Source organism: Rana temporaria, chromosome 1 (genome assembly GCF_905171775.1).
Source record: "Rana temporaria chromosome 1, aRanTem1.1, whole genome shotgun sequence".
NCBI lineage: Eukaryota > Metazoa > Chordata > Amphibia > Anura > Ranidae > Rana > Rana temporaria.
In genome coordinates this window covers 428892452-428899296 of record NC_053489.1, presented here as the reverse complement: position 1 = coordinate 428899296, position 6845 = coordinate 428892452, and positions in this window count along the sequence as shown.

Genomic DNA, 6845 nt, shown 5'->3' with positions numbered 1-6845 from the left:
AGCAGTAGCCACGTAATTTGCGTGGGCGCTCCTCAAAAATGCCCGGCGTAAGGGCGCCTAATGTAAATGATCCCGTAGGGGGCGGGAATCATTTAAATTAGGCACGTTCCCGCGCCGTGCGTAGCGCGCATGCTCTGTCGGGAAACTTTCCCGACGTGCATTGCGGCAAATGACGTCGCAAGGATGTCATTTGCTTCAAAGTGAACGTGATTGGCATCCAGCGCCATTCACGATTCACTTACGCAAACGACATAAAATGTAAACTTTGCGACGCGGGAACGACGGGTATACGTAGCATTGGCTGCCCCTGCTATTAGCAGGAGCAGCCTTACGCGAAACCCGACGTACGCAAACTATGTAAACTGCGTACGCAGGGCTCGCGTAGGGTTGTGAATCGGTGTTAGTATGCAATTTGCATACTATACGCTGACCACAATGGGAACGCCACCTAGCGGCCAACGTAAGAATGCAGCCTAAGATATGACTGCATAAGGAGCCTTATGCCAGTCATTTCTTAGGCTGCAGTCGGCGTAACGAGGTTCCTGAATCAGGAGCATTCGTAACGCCGGCGCAGGTAAGCAATTGCGCTGCGTAACTATGGTTACGCAGACGCAATTGCTCTTTGAATCTACCCCACTGTTTTTATTTCTTTTTGTCTATGGATTACTTAGAAATAAAATGATTTGTGCAAGAGAATATTGCCAAAGGGTAGGAGAGATGAGGGTGTTAAAGTGTATATCAGGGAGAAATATAAATTCTCTTAAAGACCCTTCAGGTATAGGAATATATCTGTCGATCTGCCAGAAATGTACTTAGCTACTATGTCCTATTGTGGGCTGACAACATACAGCATTTTTGTGGACTGATTGTCAGCCCTGCCCAGTTTTCTTTTGCAGAATTACTAAGACTCCCACTTTCTCTCCTCAATATAAAGGGTAATCATTCTGTAGTTCCAAAGAATGAACTGGGAAGGATAAGGCAGACATGGACCACTTGAATGTTGGTTGTTCAGCCTATAGGAAGGAGGTAAAAATCTTTTGATTCCCCCATTTGCGCTAACAGCATGGATAGAGGAATCTCCATTGTATCCAGGTACCTGGGGCTGCTGGTGCTGCCAAACAATGACTGTATCAGATAGGATACATCTGAAATGGCTACAGTCATTACTCGATCGATAATTTTCCACCTGGCTAAGTCTTGCATGATTAACAGGTATTTTTTGCACGTTTATATATATACTTTAAACTAAAGGGTCTATTTTTGTTGATCAATGTGAAAGTATCAAACTCTGATTCAATTTTATTTTGTTACCATTGCGCTCATACTTGTCCTTGAAAACTCACGAGCCTTGCAGATGCACCCCGCAAGTGTAGTAAAGTTCCACGTTATGGACATTTCACAATAAATTATCTTTGGTAGTTTGTATGTTGGCAGACATTTGTAATGATTATAAAAGCTGTTACTGTGCCAGGGAAGAGAAAAGAACAAGGCCAGTAGTACATTGAACTTGTAAATTTTAGCCCACTGACCTGTGAGTTTCTTCATAATATTGACTTAGGCATTTTCTTGGCAGAAATTATTGTGAATATTTATAACTTTTTAAAAACATGTATGGATGGATGTGTAGGTCTGCCAGCCTATGGCTATTTTTAGAAAAAAAATAAAAATGAAAGAGCTCAAGTGATTTAAATGCCATACAAATTAATAAACAGGGCCTGTACTGTCAACGACATGCCCCCCCAAAAAAGTAAAGCTGAGAACAAAGAACTAGTCACCAGTGTTACCTGTAAGCACCCTGCAGCTGATCTTCTCCCCAAGACCAAGGTATGGTGACTCGCTCCACACTGTGTTGCTATGTGGTGACAGACATCTTGGAAGAAAAGCAGGTATTTGCTTCCTAATGGCAGAGCTACTCCCGATAACTAGTAATCTGATGACTGGTAGGGCGAATGATCAAAAAGCAATGGGGAGGTAGAAAACACACATTCACAGAATTAATGCTAAAAGTATAGGGGGAAAAGGTTTTCAGGTTTAGCTTCCTCTCCAGCAGACCCTCAGGAAACCAGTGAGTAGCACAGTAGTGCTATGCTCAACTGTCACTAATGTGCTTAGGAACACTCTAAATCAGGGGTCTCAAACTGGCGGCCCTCCAGCTGCTGCGGAACTACAAGTCCCATCATGCCTCTGCCTGACAGAATGTGTACAGAACGCCCCCCCCCCCCAAGGAACATAATTTTATATGATGTAATTCAAAACGAGCCGCTGATGCGCGCCCCCGGGGGAGCACAGCGCGATAATCGGTGGTGCGGTGTATCACCCAGACACATCGCATCTCCGATCATGGTAAAGAGCCTGTGAAGCTAATCAGTGACCACCAGTGGTGCCAATCAGTGCCCATCATTGATGCCAATCAGTGCCCATAAAGGCTGCACATCAGTGCCCTTCAGTGCAAACTATTAGTGCCCATAAGTGCAGCCTCATCAGCGCACATCGGTGAAGGAGAAAAATGTCTTATTTACAAAATTTTGTAACAGAGACTAAGAAATGCTTTTTTTCCCCCAAAAATTTAGTTTTGTTTAGCAAAAAATAAAAAAACTTAGTGGTGATTAAATACCACCAAAATAAAGCTCTATCTGTCTGTACAGCATTGTATGACTGCGCAATTGTCATTCAAAGTGCGACAGCGCTAAAAGCTGAAAATTGGCCTGGGCAGGAAGTGGGGGGGGGGGGGTGTCCTGTATTTAAGTGGTTAAAGTTTGAATAGACATCTTTTGAAATTCAGAAACAATTATGGTAAATATGCTTCAGACAGTAACTGCAAATGTTTTTTTAATTATACCAAAGGCACATCTGCTGTACAAGTTATACTGACCGGTGAACGAAATTCATTTGGGTCCAGTTAATTTCTGAAAACTTTCATCATTCTCGCTTGATTCACTTCCTAATTTGGACTTTTCTGTATCGATCAAGTCTAAGGGATGACCATAACTTCTTGATATAAACATTGTTTTTCGTATCGTGCAAACAATCAGTGTTACTTTTTGCCTCACTGACTATAGGATGTACTTTCATCAGTTGGCTAACAGTGACGTTTTTTTTATTTGTTGGTTGGGTGTACAAATCTGTGTTCAGCTTATCTCTTTTCTTGTACATCAAGTTGTCCAAATGTGAGATTTTCTCAAAATATTAATTTATATCAGGCAAGATAGACTGATCAAAGCTGTTCAGTTCTTCATGGAAGAGTGACAAAAATCCAATATCCTTTCGACACAACAAAAATGTCATCAATGTAGCACCTCCACACAAGCCCAACAAAAGCCCACACACCACTCAAGCAATCAAATGGTCAGCAAATCGATGCAGGTGCTTGCCCTGGCTCACCACCGTCAATAGCAGATATACGAAAGAAGAGGATGGCCACACACCACAACAAGATGACATTTCTTTATTGTCACTATTCCAGACAAATGTCACAGAAACACTGTTGACAAGCACGAAATGCTCGTGTGAAACGTGTCAACAGTGTTCCTGTGACATTTGTCTGGCATGGTGACAATAAAGAAAGTTGAAAATAATTCCTCTTGTTGCAGTGTGCGGCCATCCTCTTCTTTCGTATATCTGCACCACCACACAATACAGTGTTTGGTGAACACCATATTGGAATAGATGAATCTGGTCTCAAAATGGTTTTGTGAAGAACCAGGTGACATTGGATCCTTCACCATCTGAGAAACGTAAGCAAAAGGCTTCACACATGTTAATAGACAAATTGCTGGGTACCTAAAGTCACAGGTTTTAGTAAATAAATGCACCTGTTTGGTCATTTTATCTATTACCTCTCCACAGGGGCATAAGAAGTCAGTAACAGTAAAACTTTTATTAGAAAGGCCAACATCTTTGCAGTCCAATACAGATTAGGATATGGATACTGACTATTCAAGTTTATGAAAGAAGTGTGCCTACCATCTCACATTGCGGAATAGGAGGTAAAAATCCTGGTCCAAAACAAACTTGCCAAGGTATTTGTAGCCGATACTGTGACTTTCCATGGATTGGTCCAAAACCCCCTTTGAAAAGTCAATATCTGATGAAAGTGAGACAATGAAGCCAGATGTGGTAAAATACACACATATATATATATAAAAAAAACGTGCCACTCATGGATTGACACAGACGACAGGTCGGATTGGATGTGTGTTGGAATTTAGCCAATCTCAGTGGTGTAAGGTATGCTCTGTGAACGATATACATTTGTGTCAGTCTATCTGACAGTTTAGGGGACGTAGTCTTGGTTCCCTCCAGTATTTCATCCCAGTCTGCGTCTTCTATTGGGCCTACGTCCTGTTCTCATTCCGTCTTGGCCTTCTAAGAAACGGCTTCTGTACCATGGTGCCTAATGGTGTAGTACAGGCGCAAAATAAGACTTTTAAGGGAATGTATAGAGGGGCATGCCACACCATATACAGAATTTTGGGCAATATAATAATTTTTATAATTTCTCTTCCGTTCATGGAGGGACACAGCAGCCTTTGACCTTAAGGAAGCCAATATAACCCTAAGGTCAAAGGCTGCTGTGTCCGTCCATGAACTCAGAGAAATGGATTTTACGGTGAGTACAAAAATCCTATTTTCTCTTCCGTTCATGGACGGACACAGCACCATAGGGGGGGGAGACATCTATGAGGAGAATTTGGGACTTGTCCAAATTAATGCGCAGTCCCGAATAGCCACCCATTTGTTCGATAATTCGTAACAAAGATTTGGCCAACTGAGCAATTGCCTCAGCAATGTCATGTGCCGTAATAGGCGCATCTAGTAGTTTTACCCGCTCTCTGTTAGGCCGAGGAAACTGAATGGTGGCCAAATAGGACTGCAGTTCTCCATGTGTGTAGGTACCCTGGGATTTACAGAGGGTACTATAGAATTGCTGAAATTTAGCTTAGCTGCCCCTTGGTTCGGGTCAGTAATACTATGTCCATCAGGCCCCGTACTCACGACCAAACATGTCTGCTGAAACTGGTCCGCAGACCAGTTTCAGCAGACATGTTCCGTCGTGTGTACAGCGGCGCGGACAGGATTCCAGCAAACAATTGTCTGACAGACCGTTTCTGAGCAGACAACTGTTTCCCGGACTTGCTTTAAAACAGTCCGCTGGAAACCTGTCCGCCCAGACATGTACGGTCGTCTGTACAGACCTACCGTACATGTCCTGCCGCCCGCCATCCCTCGCATGCGTCGAATGACTTCGACGCATGCGTGGAAGCATTTTAAAGGCAGGCCGCCCACGCCGCCGCGTCACTGTCGCGGCGACACCGCGTCATCGACGCGTCGACACCGCGGACACGCCCCGCGTATTGTTTACGCGCGGACTTCTGTTCGATGGTGTGTATAGCCATCGAACAGAAGTCCCCGGGCAGTCCCCGGCCAGACATGTCCGATGGAAACGGTCTGCAGACCGTTTTCATCGGACATGTCCTGCCGTGAGTACAAGGCCTCAGGGTCATTAAGTGAAACCACAACCGGAGGCTTATCATCCAAATGAGCCAGATAGGCCAGCAGTCTCCCCGCTCTCTCCCCCTGCTCATATACTTTCTGCCTGCTAAAAAAAAAAGGCTGTTTAGCTTTTTCGCAGTTGCGTAACCATACGGGACTGGAGTTTGACTCTGTTAAGGCTTTCAGGGGTCGGGCTAGCATTATATGTGGCTTCTAAGTCTCAAAGTTTGTCAGAGGTTAATTGAAGTATGGTGGTAGACTCACGTTTACGCCTATTTATTCTGGTGGATAATATCCTGCGGGCATGCGCTTTAAAGTCATCCCAGTGTGAGTTGAGTGTAGAGGGCTCCTGTAGTTTATCAAAAAAGAAGAGCAATTCCCTTGCTATGGAATCATGGTCTGTGAGGACCGACAGCCAGTGGGGATTAAGTCTCCACAGTCGCGCTGGGTAGGCAACTCGAAGAGACACCGTCAGCCAGCACGGGGAGTGGTCTGAGAGGACCCTGGGAGCAAACCCCAAACCCGTAACCTTGGGCAACAGGGCCCTGGAAACAAGGATAAAATCAATCCTAGACATGGGGGCTAATTTACCAAGCCTGTGTGCCATGACTCACGGCGCACAGGCAAGAGTAAAAGTGTTTTTGACATTTACTAAAGAAATACGCTGTCAGTGCAGCGTATATCTTTATTTACTAAAGTGCTCAGTGCGCCCAGGAGAGGGCGCATTGAGCACTACTATAGACCTGGCGCACGGCATATTGAAATGTAAATAGCGGGGATTTGGGCGGGAGTTTATTAGGGGGGGGAGGTGGGGTGATGCGGGGGAAGTGTAGTGACATGTGTTTGAATGTGTGTTGCGGGCCGAATTGAAAGTGATTTTAGGGAACCGATCCCCGTACGCTTGCACAGTACGCCTGAACCTCGGGAGGTTCATTTGCATACTGGGCATGCGTACAGAGAAATTTCAGGGATTCCTGTGATTCCTGTGATTGTCAGTACGCCGAGAAAATCTTGGTAAATACCAAGCGGCGTAGCTGTAATTCCTGTGTGTGACGCGGCGCACGGGAATCTCCGACCTGTTTTCAGCCTGCGCTGACCATGAAGGGGAACTCTGCGCCAAATTTCAAAGCAAAAACCGGCGCGAGTTCCCCTCCAGGTGCGAACCAGGCTCTTAGGCTTGGTCTGGAACGTAAGGGGTTAAACCCGCGCCGAAAACCAGCGCGGGGTTCCCCCAGATCCAGACCAAGCCCTCATCCCAAGCACGCAGTCTGGCCGGACAGGAATGGGGGTGGGGACGAGCGAGCGCCCCCCCCCCTCCTGAACCGTACCAGACTGCATGCCCTCGACATGGG